The 27,290-nt window shown below is 39.5% G+C and overlaps 1 protein-coding gene across 3 annotated transcripts in view; it reads left to right on the forward strand.

Moving 5' to 3' along the window:
- ZMYND11 (zinc finger, MYND-type containing 11) overlaps positions 1 to 27,290 on the forward strand; it is a 105,740-nt gene that overhangs the window by 661 nt on the left and 77,789 nt on the right. The window lies entirely within an intron of this gene.

Here is a 27,290-nt window from a genome sequence, read left to right on the forward strand (position 1 = left end):
CCCCGGTCGGATTTCGGCGGGGGAGGCGGCGGCGGCGGGTCCCCCGCGCCCCCGGTGCCGAGTTGCAGCCAGCCCGGGGGTCGGGGCGGGAGGGGATGGCGGAGGGGAGGAGGGGGGGAGCAGAGAATCGCTGCCTCCAGCGCTCCGCCCGGGCCTGCAGGCAGCGGGGGAGCCGGGGACTCGCGTGAGAGGCGAGGCCGCGCGGGGTGTGGCGCGGCCCGGCCTCGGCCCCCGCACCGCGCCCGGCCCCCCTCTTCTCCCACACGCGGGGCCACCGCTGTGCTCCCCACTCCCCCCACACAACTCGCTTTCCTTTCCTTTACACACACACACACACCCCCGCCGCCCCCGCGTTTCCTTGCTGGGGTGGGGGATGTCTGCTTGGAGGACGGGTCTCGGCCCGAGTAATGGCAGCTGCTCGACAGCGCCGAGTTGCCACAGAAGAGAGACGGCGGGGCCCCGCAGGCCGGCCGCGGTGGGAGAGGGGCCATGGCTCCCCTTCCCCGCGGGGGGGCAGAGGAGGGGACAGGGAAGGGGGTGAACTTAGAGCCCCGGCCCTCCTACCCTGCGGACGGGCTGGGCCACCCCCGCGGCGGGGACGGCCTGACCGCCCGGCTCCGCCGAGAAGGCAGGCGGGGGACGGGGGGCCCCGGCCGCCCGGATCGCCCCGGCCATCGGCACAGCCCCGGGGGCTTCCTCTCTGTCCCCATCTGCTCCGGGGTAGGGCGGGGGAAAGGCGCCGATTTCTCCGCTCTCCTCCGCCGCCCCCCCCCTTCCTCCCGGCTGCAGGCAAGGGGTGTGCGGGCAGCCCGGCTGGCTGCGGGCCGGGGCCTTCCCCGAGCCCCCTCCCGAACGGCTCACTCCCTCCCCAGGCCAGAAAGGGCCTTCCCGGACCCCCGCCGAGTCCGGCGGTCGGATTTTGGGAGGATATGAACTACGGAGGGGCTTGCTTTTAGTGTTTTTTTGGGGGGGAGGGAGAGGCTGTGTGTGTGTGCCTGTCCCCGACACCGTGTCTCCAAATAATTTCCCTCGGTTCGCTTTGTGGGGTGTTTTCCTTTTTCCCCCCACCTCAGGGGCTCTCCAGAGGCCTGTCCCCTCTCCCTTCTTTTACAGGGAAGGGGTACAAGTGTAGGTGTGGGGTTTCCTACGGTGAGGGTGATGGGGAGCTTTCGGTGCACTTTGCTGACCTTCAGAGAACAGTCCCCCTGTAAAATACTGATGTTAAGGACTTGAGAAACTTTGTGTGTCTTTGGGGGCTTGTCCTGAAAACAGCAGACTTTGAGAATTTGTTTTTTTCGTCTTCTGCGAACATGGCAAACGGAACTTTACAGAGGCTAGAGCTGGGGTGGCTTGGGAAGAGGAAAAGGGGTGAAAAACTTTGGTGCTGGTTGGTTTTGTAATGGTGTAATTTGGCATTTTAACACCCTGGAATCATCTGCCACAGTCTCTGTATTGTAGGAGTAATACTATTTGTTGTAGTTTTGTGAAGGTCTATCTTACTGCAGTGGGAAGGAACAAAAGTAGAAAGTGCTTACTTGTCCTAGTTATGCTGATATTTTTATTTTTTTTTTTTCACTTCTGTTGCTATTCTCTATGGGAAATTGTTTAATTCTTTAGGGGTGATCACTGAGGCAGGTGTCGGGAGTGGGGGAAGAGTGGGAGTGGAAGTGCCAGTTTGTGGTTCGGGTTGCAGTCCCTTGGGTTTTTCTAGTTCCTCATCCTTCAGCGTGAAGGTCCTGGCATCTCTCCACATTTTTTTATTTTTTTTTTAAATTTTGTTATCAACCATTCCGAGTGCACTACAGAAAGTGTTTAGGGAAGAAGACCATTTGCTGACTGCTGTTTTGTATGAAAGTGAAAGTATTCGCAGAATAATTCCCAATGTGGATTTATGTTTCATGGCACCTTTTCCATGCCTAAACAAACCCTCTCTGCTTTGGCCAGATATTTGTGTGGGGAAGGGAACGGTTTGTGGGCTGGGTAGAACAACAGAGAGCACTTTATCTTTCTGATGGTGAGTTTGGTTTTTAATGAGTGGGGAAAAAAGTGACTGTGTTGGTGACTGTGGATTGTGCTATGGATGGTGGGCTCTGCCATCAGGAAGAGGTATCTGCAACTGATATTTGGTATTGGATTCAGCACCAAAGGACTGAGTGAGGAAAATCATTCTCCCACTCTATCTCATGAGCTGGATGGTGTGATGGAAATTACCTAGTGATGAGGTCAGTGGTGTAAGGGGGAGTTGTGAGTGTGTGGATGTTGGGTGGGGGTCTTAAGACTTTGGTGGTGTGCTAGAAGATGATCTTCTTCCACAGTCTGGGGCTTTATAGCACTAATTTAACAGGGAAGTGCCCTACATACCAGTTTAACTGGTGTATTTATTTATTTTTTTAATCTAAGCAAGTACTTTGAGCTATTATTTTTAAGTACAAATGTTAAAAAAAAAGGAGTTTGTTCATCATGAACTAAATTTCTTAGTAGTTTCTCTTAGTTCTTATGTGTTGTGAGCGAGAGCAATACTTCCTAACTTTTCAGGAAAAATTGAGCAGTGTATAAGTAACAAGAATTTCATGACTGTAACACGCTGCTGCCAGGTCGTTTGCTGTAATTTGGTGCTGTGTGCTCTGTTTGTAGGTGCAGGTGGTGTGTATGCAGCTAGGGTTCAGGTTGCTTGGGGGTCCCGCCTGCCCTTCTAGCAAAATAGTATATTTTAAAAAATATAAACAACATCTTTTCCGCCTAATGTCATCTCTAGAGCAACTGAGATGGTGAAAGGCTGTGAAGTGTGCTCGGCATTTCCACCTTGCAGGTAAATATGACCTACAGGGTGCTGTTAGTGACATGGTGCTCCTGGAGAAGAAAACGATGTGGATGGACAATGAATTTGACCTCAAACTCACCTTGAAGCAGCTTAGGCTACATCTGGACTGCTGTGCATTTCTACCAGTGAACCACAGCGTGGGGACCACTGAACTGTGCTAGCTGCAGGCTCTGCACTGGGATGAAATACTTCTAAAAGAAATAGCTAAAGGACAACACTTGAAGATGTTTTCTTAATTTTAGGCATCTAAAGCTCTCCATAAATGTCTGCATTGTCTAGTTTGTTAGAAATTTGTCTCATTTCACACAATTTGAGAATCGGGAAATTTTGGAATTGGGAGACTTGTTTTGGAATTGAGTACCCAACTTCAGGCAACTAAAGTTGACAAATTTTGGACAAACCTGTAACTAGTTTTCATAGTTATTGCCATCCACAGTCTTTCAGAGCATTTAGCTCTGGAAAGTGACAAGGGTGTCAGGTGGCAAATCTGTCCAGGATAAAAGTTCTGAAAGAGGGACAGGGTGATGGTAAACTTCTGATTTTCTTCTTCAATAGCTTTTTAGCTAGGTCTAGAGTGGCATAAGTGTCCTTAAAATAAGTCTTTTATTTGTAATGTAGGTTGTTACAAATGCTAAATCAAACTATAAACAAAATTAATCTATGCAAAGTATATGTGGCTCACACCGGTGATGAACTTGGTTCGTAAAATGCTCAGTTGTTTTAAATTACTGGCCTGGTGCATATTAGAATTTAGTTTCCTAAATGAGGAAAAGCAGATGAATTTTATTTTTTTGTAAGAGTTAGATCAGAATTGTTGAAGCCATTCTTATTCCCATGTCTATCTAGTAAATACATACATTTCTTTCAAGTCCTGATCACTGATTTTATTAATTGGGGTGGTTTTCCTTCCCTGTAATAGGACTTTCTTCAGCCATCCTTCTTGCGTTGATTGTGTAGGAGCTAATGTTTGATCATGTTCTTTATCTGCAGGGCTTTTTGTGTGTTGGTTTTTGTTGAGTTTTTTCAGTCTCAGGATGTGATGAACACTCCCATAGTACTTGTGTGGTACTTGGAGCGTGGTGCCCTTGGTAGCTGGGCAGCGCAACATATGTCATCTTTTATATAGCTCATACATTTTAGTCTGTCAGTGTTGCTTGTGCTAAATGTTGTGAACAAAGATTGGTCTTGTCAGGTTCTGGATGATTTTTGATCAGCTGAATGTAAATTTAGCCCATAATTGGGTTATTGTTCTAAGGTTTAATCTGCCAGTCGGGAGAATATAGCCTGCAAAAGAGGTGGTTTATAAGATGAGGTAATGATTCCATTTTGCAGGAATTTCTTAATAAGTTAACTCTTACATTCCTAAAAAAATTTTTGGTAATTTTCAGTGCAGTATAAAGATGCGAATTCAGTAGTGTTGAAAGAGTATCTTGTCATCCATATGAAATGCAAAACAAGTGTGGAAAACGTTTTCTTGAAATAATGCTCAGATTTGTCTTTAAATGATGGAAAGTAACTTTTCTCTGAAAACCCCTTCATTCCTGGATGTAGTGGAGGTGACTGGAAGTAGGTTGGTAAATACCAGCGTGGGGGTGTGTAGTGTAATGAATGCTGTGGCCTCGAGCCTGAACGGGTGAGCCCCCGTGGCACACAGAGCTCTGATTTCAGAGGCCTCTCTGCATACATCTCCTGCCTCGAGCCGATTTTTTTCAGGATTTTCAGTTCTAGTCTTTAAACGTAGTTTTATCATCTGCTTAAGCCAATTTCTGCCATCAAGTTAATTGAGCAAGTCTGAACTCTTATTGTTTATTTATTTTTCACTAAGCTGTGAATATTGAATTATATGAAGAATTTTGTTTTTAGGGGTCAAACTAGACAAATAACTGCATAATGGATTTTTAGCTTTTTTTTTTCAAAAGGAGGAAATAAGTTACTTGTTCCAACTGTACTGTTTCATTAAGTGTCTGAAGTCATACTGAAACATGCAGTTGGCTTGAAATGCTTTTTGATGTAAGATGGCTGCAACCAATTTCTTTAAATACACAAGTTATTAAAGGGTGAACTAACGTGAATCATGAGCTATGCTAAATGCTGATTTTTTTTCTTATGTTTTAGTGGGATTCTGCTAGTATTTTTTATGTCTGTCTTCTGTTTTTTTTCTCCCTGAAACGAACAGGGTCTTTAAGTCTTGTGGGCAGGCGACAGCAGGCACAGTGGGGACACACTGTGACATGTCCATGAACCCAAGTTTAAGCTCATGGCGTCTAATTTTAGGTCAGGCAGCTTTGGCGATATCCCGTCACATCCTGATCCTGTAGCTGTACCACGGAGGTAAATCCAAACTAGTTATTGAGAGGTTTGTGTACAAAAAGACTGGTTTGGATTTTCTTCCAGTCTCTCATTTCTCACTTCATTAAAATGCAGAAGTTTCTGCTGTTAAAGTGTAGCGATGTGTAATTTGAGCTTAAAGTATGTTATTGGTTAAAAAGACAGGACCAAAATATTTGTAATTTCGAAATTACAAAAATATTTTAAACTGTAAGTAAAATATTGTTACTGGTGTACCAACAGTCAGAATATCTTTGCATACATGCTTACACTATATTCAGTGTTAAATTCCAAGATTAAATAATTGCAGAAAAAAACATTATGAATTAGTGATTATGACTCTCCATACAACTCTCAGTTGCAGTACGATATAAAACTCATCCTTAACAATAGTTTTAGCACCAGAGACAGTGAAATCTGAAGTGCTAAAATCCACTTATTGGTTAAAAAATGAAGTCAAGCATACCTGAGAAAGTACCAGTAACATCCCATTCACCTTTTCTGTGGGAATGGCATGCAAAGAACTGGTCTCACTGTGTTAATTATTTTTTGTCAGTAATAGGATACTATTGATTTGAGATTTAGTAATTTAAAAAAAAGATGAGTTAAGCATATTGTTTTTTACCTCTCATTTCTCTGATGCTCCATTTCCTTTTCCTTTATTAGTATGTTAAAAATAAACATGAAACCAACTCACCTTAGATAGAAATATATGATTTTAATGCAGCTAACTTGACTAATGTTTTAGTTACAGACCCTAGGAGTCTGCTGGTAGGTGCAGGGCTCAGAAAGAGCAGTTTGGAAAGTGGGTATTTGCACCTTGATCTCGTGCACTTACAGCACGGCGTTATTATCTGGCCTTTTAAAGATAGGTGGATGGGAGTCGCGTACAGTGACTCATGGGATATGGTACTTAGTTCACTAATTTTAGCAGAGCGATTCTTATCTTTCAACGTTAGGTAGGTTTTATTGGAACGTTTTGGAAAAGCGGTGAAGTGAAACAAAATGGAGTTGAGAGAAAATGATTAGCAGAATCCCAAAGTAGCTAGAAATAATATACGGTGAAAAATAAATTAAAAGGATGTAAGATACGTTTATTGCTCAACAAATCTTTGACAAGATCTGAGAGACAAGAGAGCTTTATCTCTCTTAGCACCCTCTCATCATTTTCTATTAAGTCTCACACAACATTTATGCATTCAGTAAGAGGATCTCGCACTACAGATACCTGTTTACAATTGCAGATGCTTCTCAAGTCAGAAACCAAGGAACAGCCAAGTCTGCACTGGCTGTTTTTGCCTTATTACTATTTTCTTGGTGTCATTGCCAGTAAAACAAAACTTCCAAAGAGGAGATAGTCTGTGCCTTGCATAACACTGCAGTGTGTGCATTCACATGCACAAATCAAAGTGGAAATTTTACCTCAAAATGGTGGGGGTTTTGTTTCTCCAGTTTTCCTTTTGGTCGGTTGTTAATTTTGTGATCAGTGTCTTCTGAGCTGTCATTGACTTCAGGGACAAGCATAAACCCCGTGTTTATGCATAATCCCCTCTCACCAACCAATTGCTTAAGATTCAGGTTCAAAATTGTACAAAATCAAAACAAAAGAATTGCTGTTTCATAAAATGTAATCACAGGCCACTGATTGTTCACTGATGAAAATTGATGATGCTCGCTGCAGAAAATTCATTGTTACCAATAAATATTAATATAACGATGAAGACCTTGATCATATAAGCACTTGTTTACCACAGGCATAAAAATGCATAGGCCTTGGAACATACTGATGAATCAGATTTATTTTCATAAAATATTTTTAAAAATTAAAATTTTATGTACAATTCCAATATTCAAGGAAGAACACATATAATTTTACGTAATGTTATATTTTTGATTCTTCTGGAGTATGCAATGTTACGTAGGCATTTTTCATGCCTTTGAATATCAGCAGTATGACTATTGTTATTTTTGCACTTGCTAAATTTTACATTGGTGATTGTTCCTATTGAAGTTAAGATGCTTTTCCTACATGTATATTAGTCTTTGAAGGAATTTACAATATCTATGAAAAGAACAGAGGAAACTTGGGTAACATTTTTCTACTAGTGACTTTTTTTTCCTGTATATCTTAAATCCCATATGTTGCAGAAAGCCTTAATTATAAATAAAGGAAACTGATAAAAGAAGAAATACAGAGATTCTTACTGGAAAAGCTGATATTATTATGAGAAGAAAGGTTTATTTTTACATTAGGAAAGTTAGGAAACAGATACGTCAGGAATCTGTGGATTTTAATATAGTTTCAAAATTACGGAAATCATGTATGTGAAAACAAGTTTAATAATCACATTATTTTATTTATTTATTTTTAATTAGAGAACATAAATTTAAAACCTTTGAATTCTGAAAATTACCTTGACTCATTCTGTTTGTTAGCATTTACCTGCAAAATCTAGGCAATCCTTTTTGCTCCGTGCAACAAAGAGTTTAGAAAGAGCAATGTTCTCACCTGGTGCTTCTCTTCTTTCTGTGTTATGCAGTTCAGAAATCTCAGAAAATGTTTTTCCCTTCTATATTAATTAAAAGCAAAGAATTGAAACTAGTTGTTTTCACAAGAACCAGACTGACACCATATAGCTTCATATAACTATAGTTGAGACTTCAGGACATTCCGAAGAACCGACTGCATGAACCTCTTCTCAGGAAGCTGGATGTTTCGGTGTCAGTCATCGTGTGCAGGCTGACATTTGAAGATAATATGGCACATTGACTTATTTGACATTGACACTAACATTTCCTCCATAAAAAAAGGAGAATTTTAGATTTTTTTCACTGATGAAAATAGCTTTCTGAAAACTTTTCTCGGTGAAATGTGAGGAAGAGTGAGAAGGGACGTGTACGTTTTGCTCATTGGTAACTCAGTGTCTGACCGCTTATCAGTCTGACTAGAATTTAATGTCACATTGTTTGAAAGCTACCATATTAAAATCTAATTTGCTTCTTAAAAAAAGAGGTTATTTTATTTCAGTGGCATATTTTGGTGAAGGAGAGTGCTGATGCATACCTGGAAGCACTTCAGACTGACAGTGTTGGAAAGCAACAAGCATGGACACTCTCAAGCTGTAACTGTGTCTTTCAATTTTGTACCTTTGTCTTCTTCCTCTTCTTACACTGACTGACCTGAAGTAAATAGATTTACAGGAAATATTTGTTTTAAGAAAGAGATCCTTCCTTTTCCTGTGCACTTTCCACTGCACTGACTCCCAGAAGGCTTCTTTGTAAAACCTCCTAATTGGAAGAGTACTGCAGACTTCTCTCTGACTCCAGACATGAGATCTCCTCTTGTTATTCAACTTGTACCTTTTAGGAAATATGGATTATCAGTCAAGTATCTCCAGGTGCCAGTTTTATTAGGTTTTCTAATCCATGGCTACATTCTTTTTCTCAATAGTTTTAAAAAGTTTTATTAAAGTGGCCTATTTACATGTCATCCAAGTGTAAGCCTAACTTGTAGCACTAATTTCTAAAGACATGTAGCTTTCAATAAAATGGAATTATTTTTGTCCCTTACAGCGGCACAGGAAATATTGATAAATATCAGCTGAAGCTCATGCAGGGTGCAGATGCTTTGCGTGCAGGTGCACCAAGGAGCCGAGAAGCAGAGTGTGGTTTGCTCTGCCAAGTCAGTGGATAAGCGCTTGCAGCGTTTCCTGGGCCAGTGGGAAGGAACGGGATCCAAATTTCTGCTTGGCTCTTCTTACATGAGAACTGCCTTTCTTGATCAAACTAGCATGTCATGTAATCCGGAGTCTTGTCTCCAGCCATTGCCAGCCTCAAATGTCTCCTAAAAAGGTGACAAAAATCAACCAATTTTCTGATGTAGAAAACTATAGAATACTTTTAGTTCCTAAACAATCATTTAGATCATAGTTTCTGTTTTTACACATACAGAATTTTTATTTACACCATTTTGGAATGTTTTAAATTCTCTCTACTGTAATAACTGAACATTTTAGCTACTAATGTTAAAACCTACTGCTTTGTAGGTCAAGCCTGTTGTGTCCTCTCCGAATGCCTTGCAGCCTCCCACTGCAGCGCCCTTCTCTTCTAGCATTTACCAAGGGCTCCTTCCTCGGTCGCAGGAGAGAGCAGCGTGTACCTGCCCATCCGCACACTATTCCATGGAGATAAGAGACCTCAAGTTAATGAAAGGCTGTAGCAGTTGTCTGTTGAGTGCAAATAAGAGCTGGGAAGTGCACGTATGAAAGGAAGACAGAGTTTGACATGAAATAGGCATTAAATGAGTGTCAGGGAATATGCGTCACAGTATACGTGAGAGAGGACCCATGTCTTTGCTGACATAATTTGGTGCAGCACTGGTGACTTTAGGGGAGCAATACTAGTTTACACCTGCGGAAGATTTTTCTCCTGAATATCTGGAATGAGAATATTTAATGAGGTGTTTATGTATGAGTGACAGAGAGAGCGTGCGAGAGCGTGAGCGCAGGCACACATTTTCAGGCCTGATTGATTATATGGAAAAAAACCTGGAGTTGAAAGAACATTATTTTAAATTAACATTCATTATCTTCACGCGTGAGATAACAGTTCACTTTGGACCAGATCCTAACACCGTTATGTTTCTTGAGCAGATACTGCTTTTTCCTTGAGTGAGGTTATTCAGTATGAGAATGGCAAAATGTAGTCAGATCTTTGATAATAAAAATACATGATGTAGTCACTGTGTATTAGAATAATACTGTATTATTTCTGTTAGGAAAACATGGATTTTTTTTTTAAATAAATAGTTGTCTTTGCTTTGAAATGTAAAATAAAAAGTAAGGGAAACCTTTTTTTTTGGATCTCTAATCTTACGCTTGGAGAAGCTTGCAGCCATTTTAATTCATGCTGCATTCATTGATCTAGCAGTTAGATTATTTAATCACACTGCAGCTAGGTCATCTACCGATTGGACACTGTTAAAGAGTTCAGTAATATCCTTTGGGTTATTGGCTTCTAAATGTCACTTTTGAAAAAAAAAAAGAAAAAAAAGCAAACAAGCTCTAAACATCCCAGTTAACTTACAAACAGTATAAAGGAAAACACAATATGAATTCTTGGTCTTATCATTCAACTCTTTTTTTTCCATACATAATATAACTGAAAAAAAAAAGCACATCACAGCAAACAAAGGAACAAAAAATCTGATTTTGATCTTCTTTGGCAGTTCTTTTGCTTTTAAATACAGAGTTTTGCAACATTAAGTCATCTAATTAGGCAGCAGCTTGCTATTAAATATTTTCATAACAGACATAGTTTATGAGCATGAAAATGAAAACCACATTTTAAAATTACAACCTCAAATAACTGTCTGAAACAAAAAATACTCTAAAAAGGGTTTACTATTGAATTTTATATATAATCATGTAAAAAAGTGGGGAAAGTCTGTATTTTAGGTACTCAGCAGCAGCAGGAAACTAATTTCCTAGACTGTAAGTGCTGCAACAGTAGAAGCCCCATGATCAAGATATATAAAAGGGGAAATAAATGTGGCAACAGCTGATGTGTGGCAATGAAAAGTAGAGGAAAGGATTGTCGTGATGCTCTTAAGTGTCCTGTATTTTCTGAGAGGGAGCTACTCACAATGAAATAAACCTCTTCTTGGTATGCAATAGGCAAGTTTCTTGTATAAAAAGAGATGGTAAATTCTTTGGCAGGGATACACTTGGCAGCAGTGGTTTTTAAAGGGTCACCCATGTGCTTTCCAGTTATTTCCCTACAGAGATGAAAAAGATAGTTCATGCTTTTCTGAGGTATTCTTTTAGTCTGTCTGAGTGCAGGTGGAACAAGAAAGTTATGTTTCGTATGAGGGTGGGAAATACCCAAATCAAAAGGTCCCTTCTGTTAAATGAAAGCTAAGACTCCAGAGATGCTAATTCTGTCTGTGTGCGTCTGGATTTGCTTGTGCTTTCCTGATGTACAATGAAAGCTTCGTCAAATGAGCAGTTATGGTCACGTTAAGTATCTCTCAGTGTTACTGTACCTTCAGCAGAGAGACTCTAACCAGAGGAAAGGGTCAGTTGTTCACCTTATATGCAGTGTTTTCTTAATAAATTATTTAATGGTTTCACTCAGACTATTTTAATAGCTCCTCTGCTTTATTATATTAGTCTATGACGATTTTGGTACAACTCCTTGTTATACTTTGATCCGGGCACCCTGGGATGTGATTTCTTTCTTTAAATAACACACCATGATGTATGTATACATAAGGGGAGTCTGAGTGCAGAGGAGGAATTTGACTGAAGGGTTTATGAATGCCATCCCGTTGCTGAGTAAGGCCTTGGTGCAGCAAGGCAGGTTAAATAGGGATCTGATGCTTTTGCTCTCTTTCTTTTGGAAGAGCATTGAATAAGCTGCAAGCTCAGACGAATGTGCTGTGTCCACACTGTGTATTTCTTTACCGGTAAATAGAGACTTCAGTCGTGGAAGGCAACTCAGCAAGGTTAAATAAAAAAAAAAAAAAAATGAAATGGTGCTGAAGCCCAGCTGCGTGGCAAAGGAAAATGAGAGTTGAGTGATAACGAAAGCAAAAAGTCAGTGTTAACGCAACATACTTCCAGGTTTTTCTTCAGGAGCTGAAGATGCTTCTTGAAAGAGGCTTTGGGTGGCTGAATTAGAGTTTAGGAGTCGTCAAGGGAAAGTGTGTCCAGCTGTGGGTGGAGGAAGCTGCAGCCTCCTGCGCGGGAGAGTTGAAAAGCATCCCCTGAGTTCACTCCATTCTGGTGGGTGTGGTGGCCAGATGACTGTCAAACAAATAAATGAAGTACAGTATTACAGTGGGTACCAAACCTTTTCCTGTCTGCGCTCCTAAACTTAAGAAACAAAAGAGCTCTTGACAGTTTGAAATTACAGCCCTGTTTTTGAGCATTTCTTCTGAGTTCCAGTGAATTAATGAAATTAGCTGAGCTGCCAGGCTCGGTGGAGAGCTGCTGGTTAGCCATTGTCGCAGGAGCCCCACATCTCGGGCAGAATGTGCTGCTTTACCATGGCTTTGTCTTGAATTTAAATGACGACCTTCACTTCCTGCGTCTCGGGCTAGAGCAAGCTGCAATGGGAGGCAGCCCTGAGAAGGTGTTTGCTAACGAGGCTCTGGCACCCTTGACAGGTATGCTAGGTAATTAAAAAATGATAGATGATGGCATACTGTGTTTGGAAATTTCAGCTGAAGTATACGTTCATGTAGTTGTGATTTTGACTCATCCCAGCCATTGCATGATGCGTTGGCCATTTCCACAAGAGTGAGGGTGCTTGCCTTCTTGTCCTGGCCAAGATATGTGTTGGGTAATTACATTCTGACTGCCTACATTTCTTTAAGGTTTTACCTGGATTTTGTTACTGTTCTTTATTTGTATAGTCATACATATGTACTTGGCAGTTTACAAAGTAACAGCACAGGATAAAAAAGTTACAGAAATCGCTGCTCCAAATTATATTTTGTATTTGTGCAGGAATAAATATAGTGTGGCGTGATACAGTACCGAAAAAATACAAAGTGGCAGACTCAATAATAGCATTCATAGAAGCAGTAGGTTTCCAGAGTTTATGGAATGGAAGAGGAAGTGCAATCCATGAAGTGCAAGTGTTAAAGAAGACAGCAATTGGGTGATGGAGACAAGGGGGAGAGGTGAGAAAACCAGATAGCTACAGGAAGGATAAGAAAAGAAACACGGGGTGAGGTGTAGTTCTAGAATGCTTTGTAGAAGACACTTTTGCCAAAGCTGGTACAGCAGGGGTTAAGTTGCTGAGTAGTATGCACTGTTAAACATATGATATATTGTGCAGCATGAATGAATATAATTCACTGGTAGGAGAAATAATACCTGTTTATATTTTAGTGAAAACTATATATATATCTTTAGAAGGTTATTGGGCATGGATTTTACATGTGTATCAACAAGGGAGGGGGAGTCAGTTTATGTGTTGGTGTGTATACGTGTCAGTAGGACTTAGGCAATCACAAATCTGCATGTAGCAATCATTTGCTGGCACAGAAATGTTCCTCTTCTACATACAAAGGCATATTTTATCTTTACCACTTGGTCTCTCAGGATCCTGCTTAAATTACAGTAGGAAGAACTTGCTGTGTGTTACTGTAGGTGAAAAAAAGAACCCAAGCCACATCCTGTTGTGGAGAGTTGTTCTGTAGAAATATGAGCTTTAAAGCTGCAAGTTTACTCTTAAAACTGATTGATATTAATTATCAATATTAACCCGCAGTGGATTTCCAGGGGAGTTCAAAATAATCCAATATTAGACCATATTGCATAACCACAGCAGTCTGATATTTACAGGAACTGTCCCAGTGTTCTTCCAAAAATACTTAAGTCTGCTTAGAGGCACTTCAACCACAGCCCAGATGTACCCCATTTGAGACAGATATGGAAACACATACATGGAAAAAAGTTTTAAACAGTTTTTATTTTGAAAATACTTTCAAGAGAAATGTTTTTGAGTAGTACTCGTGAGTGAAATCATACTCATCTCAAATAGATTGTTCACAAAAAAAGAGTTAGGGTTTTTTTGTTTCATTTTTCTAGAAATTGAAAAAACAGTTTTAAAAATATCTTGGAATTTGCATATTAACATTGACATTCCTTATTGTTAGTAGTTGTTTTCACATGACTTCATTTGCTAATAAAAGTAGTACATAATGTACTATGTGCTTATGTGAAGAAGAGATTTAGGACAGTGCATGTGCTTTTGAAAGTTGTGGTTCTTCCTATTTTTATTTTGATCTGTTTAATGTTTTTCTGGATATCTGTCTTGGCATTGTTTTTGGAAAGAACTTCAACAAAAATATTTTTCACTTTAGGTCACAGATACACAGTAGAACCTTTGAGCTCTTATCTAGCAGAACTACACTGATTGCTTACTCTGACCTCCTTTAGCTCCTGTATAACCCAGTTTAAATAATTTTACCTGTTTTGTCTGGATCAAGCCCACTGAAAATGCCTTTACGAGCCCTTGTGATAGCAGCCAGCCTCTCGTGTGTAAGAGGAAGGGTTGAAACCCCATCTTTCAGGGCTGTGGGGCAGACAGGGATCTTACCCGTTTAGCAGTGGCTGTCTAGTTGGCTCTTTTTTTGTCGTCTGTGGGCTTTTTTTATGGTGAGAGGCAGGAATAGTTCAATGGGGAAAGCCATCCAGCACCCACATGCTGCGCATTGTGGGAATGAGATCCATGTGGCTTCTTACCATTTTTTTTTTCCTTCTGTATCATTTATTAAAGCTGTTATGGAATATCTGCTTAAGGCTAAAAGAGTTTGAACTCTCACTTAGGCTCATTAAGGTCTTGGGCTTGGTGTTTACTACTTCTGCTTTCATCAAGGCCACTTCCTCAGAGGCTTTTGCAGGAGATACATATGTTCTTATGAATGACCTTCTTCATTTTCTGCCTCATATCATAGTAGAATTATACTTTTTAATCAGCAGGCTTTATTTAATTTCCAAATTTTGTTTCTGGTGTTCTGCCTCTAAAGCAGAATTTGTTTTTTTATACTTTTATGCCTGGGGTTGTCTACTTCTATATTCACACATTGGAACGCTTCAGGCTATTCATGTGTGTTTTCTGAAGGGTTTAACAGTTCAGCCATTTCCAGACAGACTGTCGAAGTCAATTGGAGACGGTGTCAAAATTTGCTATCAGGCTGCTAAGATGAATCTCCTGCTGTTACTACAGAGTACTTCTCCAGAGCACACAACATTGTTAAGAGATAGTTGAGATATTGGAGATGGTGCTGTCTGGAGCTCCATCCGTGCCTCCACCATGTGCTGTAACATTATTCAAACCTATATATTGGCAAAGAACTACTAGAGTGGTTTGTTCAAAAGACTCCAGGACCTCATGTACTTAGCGGCCAGGTGTAGATGTTTAAGTCACTGTGATAAACTATACTTGTGCACTGTCACTCAAAAAGAGAAAAAGAGGTGATTTACCAATAGGTACTTTTTAAAAAAAATATATGTATGGTTCACAGTTATGGTTTTTTATTTTGGTTACTTTGCTGTTCCTCAGAATTTTTGGAAGTTCTCAAAGTTTTATTTTTATGGCTGGGAGGAAACTGAAAGTTGCACAGTCAGTCTGCACCTTATATACTTACTCATTGCAAAGATGCAAGACTGGCCTTAAGTGCAAGGACATATATGTAGGTCATTTGACTATATGTGAAAAATTCATGTCTCAAAGAATTATGGGTACTGGTAAGCAACCTCTCATTTTAACTACAAATTCAAATTTTGAACAGTGAATGTGCTTAGACTAGTGATATACTTATTAGGTTAAAAAAAGAACAAGTTTTTAATAGGAAAAAATTAACACAGGGCAGACAGCACAGGATTTCATTAGCACTTATGGATCACTAAACTGCAGTTTAAAAGTCACATTTCTGTCTAAAAAAGTTTTCCACAATAGTCATACAAGTAACATTAAACAATGGCTTCCTAGTTTGTTCCCTTGGGGTCAGATTTTCAAAGATGAAAGTGATTAAAGTTGTGGGGACTGTCTGCAAAGGGTGTGCTGATGAGCTGCCAGTGATTTTAGTGGGACCTTGAATAAATGTTGTAGCTCTGAAAATCCCACCACATACGGACCTTGCTTCTGACTTCGGACATCTTTGAAAATCTGGCCCTTAGGATGATTAAAATCATTCCCTGTGACATTTCAGTGGTTTTCCCTTACCAGTTCGCCATTTTACTCTGCTCAGGAAGGTCCATCAATTATAAAAAGCATTTTGTTGTAATTTCTGAACTCGGAGTTCATACCTGTCAAGAGGGATAGACTGACACAGGAGACTTGGCCCTGACTTTCCACATAGTGTTGTGGTTCTTTGCTCTAATAACGTAAATTGTTCTTAGGATAATTCTTTTCATCCATAGATGTTTAAGTGCTGCACAAAGGGGATTAGTGTAATTAGTTTTGTATTTGGAAATGGTAATACAGAGATCCGCAGTGACTTGCGTGAAGTTAACCAGCACAGGAGGAGACAGTACCAAGTCAGGAGCTCTGGTGCTCAGTCTACTTTCTTCAGCAAATGTGGTTTCAGAGTGCTTGATCTATCCATACAGAATATCCAGATGAGAATCTTCTAAATGTAATGATTTGGTACTTAAGCAGCGTGAGTCATGCTCTGGGATGCTGGCAGTGGTTTTTTGTGATATTTCCGTTTCACATTCAGCTCCGGGGGCTCAGCGGGGGCTTTTGGTCTGGTTGCCGTATGAAGTTCATCAGGGGTGACAAGCGAAAGCAGCTTAATGTGCTCATGTTATTTTTGTCCACAGTAGAAAATTGTGATGGGGACTATTTCTGTTTTGCATAAAGTCACCAAAATAATGCATTGAGCTGTGAGCTAACTGGAGATGCCCAGCGCTATTCACAGCAGAATAGCCTGGACAGTGTTAGTTGTTGGATGTAATTATTTTGATTTCACTGGGGGCAGAGGCTAAAAACCACTTGTGAGACTTCTGAAATTGCGCACCCTGGTAATTGTGATGCTGAAGTTGGGTACGTTTGCTGGGCCTTCCAAACACAGCTTTTTGTGTATTGGTTTCCCAACTGTAAAATGAAAAAATTGAAAAATAAATCTTACAAAGTGCTCTGAGCATAAAAATGCTCAAGGCTACAAGATGGCATGTGGAAAAAACACTAGTAACACTATCCAGCTGCTACTCACCACCAAGTACTTGCCACTCTTCTCTTCTTGCTTTCTCAGAATTGACTGTAGAGGAGGGACGCTGGGCCATGTTGGGTGTGTGTTCTGTGGGTGTTACAGAGGCCCTTGACCTGGCTTGTTTGCTTTTCTATACTTCATCAGAGTGGATTACAGTAAACTTTTCAGGCAGGAGAAAAGGCATGTGGTCTGTCTCCCTTAGTAACTTGCTCAGCCGAGGTTTGTTCCTGATCCTGAAGGCTAGAGACCATTCCTGCCAAAGATTCCCATTAGCCAACCTACCTTGAGAGCCCTCAAGCTTAAGACACGTTTCTCCTTAGGATTCCTTCTCTTGGGCTTCCCAAGGGAAGACTCAGTATACTTCATGTTGTCTTCAAAGTGGAAGATTCTCAAGATTCCTCATACGTACTGAGTCCCTCTAGTCAGAGCTTGATTTAGAGAAATAATTGGTATTTGTGGGCCTTAAAGGTATGTTAGATGGGAATGCAACATGTCAAGGTCTGCTTGCTGAGTCAGTAAAAATATCTAATCTTTATTACTCTTGTTTACAGTCTGCTGATACTAACAAACGGGGATTTAGATTAGTTGTGAATTAGATGTTGACATTTTTCTAGTGTTCCAACAGAGGCTGAAACTATGCTGTTGCCTGTGTTACCTTCTCCATCTTTAGCCCTAGACTGTCTCATGTATTTGCGTAGCTTCATGTCATACTCAAGGAATTCAGTAAATGTGTCTTTGATCAATCCTTATGGTTCTTATGAGCTCTATGAATAAGCCTAGAAGGAGGTGACTGAGGAAGAGAGTAAAAAGCCAGTTAAGCCACAGACCAATATTGGTGTGAGGTTGAGTGTGCAGCCAGGATGAGTAAATGCAGGTTGGTTCTAATCAGTAGCATTTCAGATGGAAGAACCTTTCATGATGTCTATATTACACATATATCATGTCATGGCTGCTTTTCTATGTTTACTACACAGGGCAAGTATGGCCAGACTTAGTCACCCTGTGGATTGCACACTAAAATTCCAATATGAATAAGAGCCAAACCCCCCATACTGTGTGCTTTGGAGAGCTGAGGTCTCCTGAAATACAGGCTGGGACTTGTCTCAGCATTGAGCGCTAGATAGATGTTTGCTTCAGCAACCCTTGTGTCTTCCAAATCCAATGATTTGAATTAATTCAGCCACGGCTGCATCAGCGTGGCCCTGCTGCCAGAAACACGACTGGGAACCACACCTGAGGTATTTTGAGCCAGGAGTGATCTGGGAGCTGTGCTCTGGCCACCGCTGGCTTCGGCAGCTCCTTAGGGAGCAGGTGACAATAACGCATCAGGTTTCTGAAATGATTTACCAGTCGGGCTGTCTCACTTCCGTGCTTGTAACAGATTTTGAATACACTTCTCTATGGCATGATTTCCTCCCTGTAAAACAGCAGTATCAGCACTTTGCTGTATTATGAGGCATTTGGAGTATAAATTAGAGGGGAACATTTGCTTAAGGCAAACACTTCCATTGTATTCTGAGGACAGGTCTGCTTCTCAGACCAGAAGCACTTGAAGATAATATGCCAATACTGTTAGCACTAGAAGAATAGAAGATTAGAAGTATGAAACAATGCATGTTATTTTTGTGGAAGCAAGGGATGGAGGGAAAGTGGTTTTGATAAAAATGAAGGCAAGTGCAAAAGTAAAAGGCAAGCAGATTTAGTACACTAAATTGTTTAATGGCTCTATAAAAATGGCTGGAGCTTCAAGTTGATGGTACCCCTGTAGTAGCAGGAAATGAAATCGTGCTTAAGCTATAGAAATCGTGAAATTGCTTGCTACTATGATTTTTAGATTAGATTTAAAGGAAGTACTACATTAAAGGTAGCACATTCTGTACTTAGTAACTAAATGAATTTTATTTTGAAATTGAGAAACTGCTAATAACTTGTGAAAGAAAATCACACAAAGTAGCATCATCATCTTCAAGAGAAAAATCTTACTTGCAATATTCACCAAGAGACAACAAATCTTTCAGCAAATCTCTTACCAGTACTCTGCCACTGTTTCTTCGTTCGGAGTGAATGTCTCTTCTCTGGGAAGACTGGAATGTATTTAAATTTACATTTGCTCGTGGCCCATTCTTTATGTTTTGCCATGGCACCAGAAGTGCTGTTGTCATCAGCAACACTGATAAAATCTGGAACTGCCCCCATAGTTTTTGAGACAACTGAATATTGTTGTTCTTACAGAAATTGTCAGGTTTCAGACTTCAGCACAGAGGATGCTTGTGCTATAGAACATGAGCCCTACACTTGGAAACACCCTCTTGGATTTCTTTCTTGAGCGTAATTAAACAGGAATGGCTTCTTCAGTGTTCACTCATTGAATCTGAACACCCATCTTTCAAGAATGACTAGAGACTACTATAATCAGAATGTATGTGTTGGGTTTTTCCCATTTTACAAAAATGAAGACTATTTATGAACTGCCAAAGAATAGAGAGAATGATATCTTTTTTTAACTGAAGTTAAGAAACTTTCCTGGTGTCACAGCAAGTCTGTAGCACTGCCAGGAATTGAACTTGGACATACCTGCAGGACAGACCTTCTTAAACAAATTTATTTGCTGTACTGTTGAAGCTGGCTGTCAGCAGCTGCTCAGGCATTGTCATTTCTGCTTAAAACAGACAGGAGTGGCACATGAGGCAGGAGTCTTAGTACCAAAATAGTCAGTGCAATCTTCTTGCAGCTCAGCTTTTCTATTTCTTAGACTTTTAGCGGATTCTTCCATAATGCTTATCAGGTCAGGCAATCTTTTTTAATTCTTTCTCAAAAAATAGTTGCACGGATTTTACAGAAGCTTTTCCTTTTGTAAAGAAAAACAACAGGAAAAAGTAAACTGAGAAGAAAACTTCCTTGTCTAAGATTGCAATTTAGTAAAAATAGTGATATTTAAAAAAATTGAATAAATGGAGACAATATAATTATTTTTCACATTTTTTCATGAATCTTACTTGAAACAGCAGCTAAACCACTCCCAATAAAAAGAAGTATTCCATTTTTAAATAATCAATTTTGCTTTCCAGTATGTACTTCTGTTGCTTGCTCTCTTTTAGCTGTTAGTTGTTGCCAATTAAAAACAGAAGTTAGTTTATTTTTTATTCCTTGTAATTAGAATTTTCACGTTCACTATATGCACTAAACTTTCAAAGCAGTTTTGGGGTTGGTTAAAAAAAAATATTTGTAATTTATTCATTGGTACTGCATTTTAGAAAATCCTTGGGCTTTTTCATATGCAAAATGGGAAATAAAAGGAAGTAAGGACCACCAAGAAAATCCCATATCCCTTTCCCACGATTGCAGGAAACAAGATATAACAAGGAATGGAGAGGATGTCAGGGACGTGGCCTATAATCCATGAAAATTTATAGCAAATCAGCAGGACAACTGAAGAGGCTCTTGGTGTGGGAAAATGACTTCAATAACTGAAGTCACCAGAGAAGTACTGAGATACTATGGCTGTGTAGAACAGCAGCAAGCAGGTCATGAGTGTTGGAGGCATCGTAGAATTAAGGGTGCAAAAGTTGTATCAATGTGATGGATTACCTGAAGGATATTAAGTGCCCCTGATGTTTCCCTTACTCTTTTTTTTTTAATAAAGATTTGTAGCAAAATATGTAATTCAGTAAAAGAGAAATCTGAATTTTCTTAATTACAAAAGGAAAAATGATGACTCCAGCTACTCCTCATGGATGAGGTCCAGAAAAAGCAAAACTGAATTTTGCTTGCAAATTTTCATAGTGATAATGTGCCTGTTGTGTAGGATTCTGAATATTTTTACCCTATTTGTAATTAAAGTAGATCTGTGCCTTGTGACATCCCAGCATTGTTAGGAAGGCATTTTCTAGTATGGGTTACATTTTAGCTGTTACTGTCTACCTCAGTCCCTTTTGGAACTAATAAAAAAATCCATGTGTCTTCCACTAGTTACTCTATACCAAACAGAATTTTTTCCTTCAACAGAACAAATTGAGTGTCTCAATTTTTGTGTACACTTGTGTATTTATCATATAAATGATAAGTCCAATGCAAAATGCATATAATTCCTCATGCCATTATATTATTTCTTGTTTCACCATCTGCTACCTCCTTTGCTATAAGAGTGCAGGCTCTTTGTAATGCACTTTGGATTTTTTTTTTTTTTTTTTATGGTAGCCTTAAAATCTTTTATTCCAGCTCTGCTAAAATGGAGTTACTAATAATATAGACTGAGCTTATGCTTCTGCCAGGCCAGTGGGAATCCTTATGAACATATACTTTCTTGTTGCCCAGTTGCAATATGCTTTTAGCATACCAGTAGCTATGGAATATAATTCCTGGCTTGACATAGACAAAATTATTAGTAAGAACATCAAAGATACTATGTGAGGGAGAAGCAATTTATGTGATGTGGCTACATTCTTAAGCTGTAACAATGATAAATTAGTAACATTGCTTTAGGAGTCTGCAGTCATTTTGCTTTTGATATGATTTGAAGAACTGTATTGCTTAAACTTGTTTTGTTCTTCACATACCGTAGAAATTTAATAGTATGGTTCTGTACAGATTCCTGACTGAATTATGGCTAGGTTTGTTCCTTAGTCTGGTTTACTGGAATATGTTAATGTATAGATATCAAATATAATTTATTTCCTTGGCAGCGCTGTACCTTTGTGTTTGATTTATATTTACAAAGCTAAAATCTTACAATAAATAATAGAACCAAACTACTGGCATAGCTTTCTTTTTGATCTTTTTTTTTGTATCTGCATAAACATTGCTGCAAGCTCCCGGGCTGATACCTGTGGTAAATGGCTGTTGGACGTTTTGTATTTCTTTACTATCTTATCTGCCTGTTTATCCAGCCATGTAGTCCAGCCTCTCTTCCAGAACATGCTTATTTAGAAAAGCTATTGACTGTTGTCAGGATTGAGACTGGAGGGCTGTAGGCAGTGATGAGATGTGAAACTTTGAACGCATATCTTTAGATATCCATCTACCTGATTTGCTGTCCTGCTGAAAGGAGTGCTTATTAATCTTGGATATTTTGAAATGAGTTTCTTGATTTTTAGGAGAGAGAATATAACTGGAGCTGAGAATTGAACTGAAACTCTACTTTTCTTAAAATTGAATTATTTAGAATTCATGCCAGAACTTGTGATTTATGTATTTTTCCCATATGTGGTCTTTTAAAATAATTTCTGTAATCCCTGGGATAAAGCTCTGCTGGAGGATTATATCTGATTCATGACAGTGGAGTAAGGGATGAACAGGGGGAGAGATGGAGCTTGGAGATCTGTCTTTGCTATTTACAGATCTTGGGCAAGCCCTTTAACCTTTCAAAGACTCAACTAGCCCTGCTTTAGATTATGGGCAGGGTTTTGAAGTTCTCCAGAAGATGTAACAAAAAAAAAAATATCCAACTTCTTTAGGGTACTAGGAGCTGCACTAGAGAAAAAGAGTTAGTCATCCAGTCTTTGTATCTTTTCTTGGGGGGTTATCTATGAGCTTTGAAAATTAAATATTTTTCTGGGTTTTGGATAATGCTTAGTAACTTAGAGCTAGCTCTGTGTCTTATGACAAGTCCTGTTGAGTGTATTGGCCAAATACATCCATTTATGCTTTGAGCTGTGGGATTTTGCAGTGGAATCAGCTTGTGGACCTGAGCTGCCTGGTACGGCAGTGGAGGATGATGTTTTCTCTTGGAATTAGCTTGAGTCAGCCCATAGAATATTTTTTCTGCCAGTTTCTACCTGTGTGCAGTGTTACCATCCCCATCATCGTGCTGCTTTCTGAGGGCAGTTGTGCCATGCTGTCTCCAGTAAAAGCATTTTGCTCTCCCCCTCTCGTGGGGACGCTCTCCATCGTGTGCCCGTGTGAAGCCTCTCCTGCACCACGCTCCTGGGAAGAAGGGTCTTAATTTTTGTGTTTGCCTTCATGCTCTTGTGTGGTGGGTGAGTGTCCTTCCCTCTCAGACTGGGTTGGACACACCAGCTTCTGTCCTGGTGTAATTCAAAACCACCGTATGCTCTTTCCACTGCTTTCTTACAGTGCCGTGGTGAGAATTGTCACCTTTTGCATTTAAAATGTTATGAATGAAAGCCATTTACATTTCTGCCTTTAAAAACGTATTTGAAGTATTGAAGATTTGATAAGCTCTTTAACTTATCCAGGGCTTTGTGTTAGTAGTTAAAAAAATGAGTGATGCCAGTTTTTGTCAGAGCTGAAGGTCACTGGAGGCATAATGTATTAAGAATAATTTCCTTTCTCCTGAATCTTTTGTGAAAATTATAGTACGTATGTTTTTTATGAATATCTGTTTTTCTAAGAGTTTTGCTTCCTTTGCTCAGTAAAAATAAAATTAAAAAACACAGTAATTTTAATTCTTTCTGACTTAGGGATGAGGAAAACTGAAATTCTTGGTGCAAACCAATGGACAGTATCACAGTGATGAATGTATTTTTACTGGAGGTTTCTGTAATGCATGGGAGAGTTAGTTTCTCTTGCCTAGTATGATCTTAAGCTTTTGTAATCAGTGGATGAGGGAGGCACACAGGCACCGGGTTTCTCACCTTAGGGAGTGTGCAGCTATCTAGGATTTGAGGGTTTGAATCATGCTAGAATAAATATTTAATTATTAATGCAAGTGGCAGCACTCCAGCAGGGCAGCTGAGCACTCTGTCGCCTGGGCTGTCCGTGTTGGCCAGCGTTGGTGGGAAACATCTCCTTGCCATGGAGGGTGCTGTTGAGGGTTTTCCAAATCCCAGGTAAACCATGTCGTAGTCAGGCGCCCTGGTGAATCACACCTCTATAACCCAAATTCCAGAAGGTCCTATTTTCACTCGGGTAAATGATTGCAAATAGTAACAGAGACTTTACAAATATTTGGTTTGAGTTGTACATCTGTTGGTTATCCTATAGCAGTCCACAATTGCTTGTGCAGAACCCAGGTGCATATTCACAGTTGTTAATCACTTTGTGCTGGGTATTTGGCAATAGGATAATTCAGTTACTGAAATTAAAGTGACTTGGACTTTGGAAAAAAAAATAATCTCAGCACGTTTAGCAGCATTGGTACATACCTACATGCCCCTGAAATCTGCCCCCAAGTCTCCACTGTACTAGAGTCCAGCTCAAGTAGTGGATAACTATCAAAACTCCACCTACCCTTCTGACACTAGTGTTTTAATGAGTCTTTAAAGTACACTCTGTCCTCACTGCAGACAAAGCTTGATTCTAAAACATTACCTTGTTAACAGACCTCTGCCATTCTGTGATATTTTTTAACATGGGGTCAGTACTGTTTGTCTGAATTCCCCAATTCATCAGAAAATCCATCCTGGTGGTGCGTTTAGCTTGGCATTGTTTATGCAGAATATTTGTGTGCAAACATGGCAGATACTGTTTTTCAATGTTTTGTTAGTGTGCAGTACTTCAAAGAGTTCCCTTGTATCGTTTCATGTATCACTTAGTCATAAAAAACCTCTTTGAATATACATTGTGGGAGCCTCAGAAGAGTGTTAATTGTATTCTGCTGCAGTGGTAGCCAGAAGGTCAGGATCTAAAATTAATACATTTCTGAATAATTCCAATTTCGTATCAAGGTTGATTTTGCATGGTTACTACTCAAAGTATCATGCTAGTTTATGGCTAATATATTACATATTTTTCCTGTAAAAACAAGGAGGGCCGTTCCCTTCTCCTCACAGATACAGGCGTGCTATCTAAACATTTCTACATTAGAAATAATTAAATGTGTTGGTGGGTTCTTGGACTCGTCTCAAATGTGTGCAGAAACTCTATAAAATTAAGAAAAACTTTCTTTTGAAAGGAATCTACTGGAGGATTTAAGTGAGATTCATTAACTTTTATTGATATTATCAATATATGCATCTGATAGCATTTTGAAAGAATATTTAAGTAATTCATTTCTTTAAGGAAGACATTGTCTATTAGCTGAGTTCCAATACATTTTTATTCCTCTTTGGAGAACAGTTGAATATAATTATCTTTGGATTAATCAGTTTTTGAAGTTCCAATGATATGTATAGAGAGTATTAACAGAGAGATTACCAAAGCATTAAGATTTTTTCTGGTTGTTTTTTAGAAGGAATCCTTGCCCTAAGTCAATTACAAAATTATTTCCTTGTAAGAAACTGTCAAACAAACTACAAAAAAATAAAATCACCTACAGCCGGGGGTTTGTGTCCTGGGGCTTGAGAGATGTGCAAACAGTGAGGTCCTGTTTTGGTCATGCACCTTCTTTTCTATCTCTCTCTTTCCTTGTTATGTGTAAAGCAGAGTTGGCTTTTCCTTTTCCCATTGCAAATGGTGAAGTTCCTTTTCTCCGGCTTTTCTTCTGTGAGATGAGCAGCAATAAAGGAGAGGAATAACATCCCTTCTCACATCGTTGCTACCATTTTTCACTGGGGAATAGTTTTGTTTTTCTTGTGCTCATTTTTCATGGGTATTAACTTGCTCCACAGTGTTCTCTGGTTTGACCTTTATTTTATGTTTTGCTTTGGATTTCGTCAGAGTGATGATACAATTTAAATGCAGCTCTGTAAGGTTATTTTAATTGAATGTTTGAGTAACTCTCTGTGCCTCTGTAATGAATGAAATTAACTTGATCTGGAGATTGGAAAGACTGTCCTATGTATGATTTCATAATTAAAAAAAAATAATTAAATGAATATAATGTTCTATTGAACAGATCTTGGATCACAGTTCATTTGCTTTTGGCTTTAGGGAACCAAAGCGCAGCCGCACCCTGAATTCCTGCTGCTGAAGGGTTTCTTCCAAGCATCCTATTATATCAAAAAACGGCATGTGACATAATTCTAGAACTGGGAGTCACAAGCTAACCTTCTCCTGTAGGAATCTGCTTTCCACTTATGATTACTTCTTTTTCTTGCCTGCCCATAGTAGTCCTGGTTTAGCACTGGACTGTATCGCATCAGACAAGCCTGTGTGGATATTATTAAGTAGCTCTGCAGTAATATCTCCATTACTTTCATGCCTTCAGGGTTTCCTGTCTGAGTTGTTTTGTTGGTTTTTTTTTTTCTCATTTCAAATTTATTGGAGGAGCTGAAGGATAAAGGCTTGAGAATGTTAGACCATACCCTAGGTTGAGAAGAGTTACCCTTAGTTAATAACACAGGGTATTGGTGTGATTTATTCACCACTGCTCTTCTTATTCTGGTGCATCTGTGCTGGGAGTGGAGGCTGCTCAGTGGGACTGTTCTTAGTTTGTCTTTATATTATTTGCTTAGTGGAAAGAAGTTCTGCTCGTCAAAGCCATTTTTGCTGGCATGTTTGCATCCATGGTTGTGTGTGCCATTTTCATTACACTTCCAAGGTGGCAAACGTTTCTTTTACAGGTCGGTTTTTATTATAAATGTTCAAGAGTTGTACTCTTCTTATAGCAGAGAAATACCACCTGCTAAATGACACAGCGTACTCAAGCAAAAACTATGTATATGTGAATCCTAAAACCCATAAAGGCAGAAACAAAGAACAATCTGTCATTTTAGACATCAGCCAAGACTGATTTTTTCCAGTGTCCATTGGAGTTTGTTTTGAGACGTAGCTGATTATGAGGGCAAGCCTTAGCCCTTGTCTATAATTCATCGCTTGTGACAAGTGGAAGAGAAAAGGATCTGCTTTAGGTGAGGTTTGCCCATGGGTCTCACCAAAACCTAGACAGAGGAGCCAAGATGGTTAGCAAAAGGCAATATTTGAGCTGGGTCATAAACCTTGAAAAGGCAGACATAAATCATCATTAAGGTTTTTCGTTTCCTCGATGGTGTAACTCCTCAGAGATGGAGACTGAAACTGTTTACCAAAGCCCATTTTTTTTTGTCTTCGGAAAAGCGTTTAGGAAACCTGAACCAGGGTTTATTAAGCATATCTGTGGGAGACAAAAGAGGGAATTGTTGGTCTCCAAGCAGCAAGCGGCATTGACAGGCTGACCGGTGTGGTCAGAAAGGATATTTAATTTCAAAGGATAAACTGCAAGATTCATTTTTTACTTTTTTATCTGAAGTTAAGCTTATCTGGTTTATGCCTTATCTAATTTATCTTATGAGAATTGTAAATTCAGCTATGTTAAGCAAACAATTTATTTTGTTTTCATTCCATTTTCTCTTTGTTTTAATAAATCTTGGTTTTGTTAGGATTACTGTTGTGTGGGTAATTTCACACAGATGTCTTCAAAGAGTAAAGAAAAATCCATAACTCTTAAAAAGAGAATAGCTGAAGGGGGAAAAAAGAACTCTGGGACTCCTTTTCATTCTTCTGTGGTTCTACTGGAGGGGTTTGGATTAAAGTGTTGTATCAGGAAGTTGTCTTGTTGCAGTTGCCAACCCAAAGAGAGCCCAAAAACTGAAGAAC

This window comes from Calidris pugnax, unplaced genomic scaffold (genome assembly GCF_001431845.1).
Source record: "Calidris pugnax isolate Ruff unplaced genomic scaffold, ASM143184v1 scaffold54, whole genome shotgun sequence".
NCBI lineage: Eukaryota > Metazoa > Chordata > Aves > Charadriiformes > Scolopacidae > Calidris > Calidris pugnax.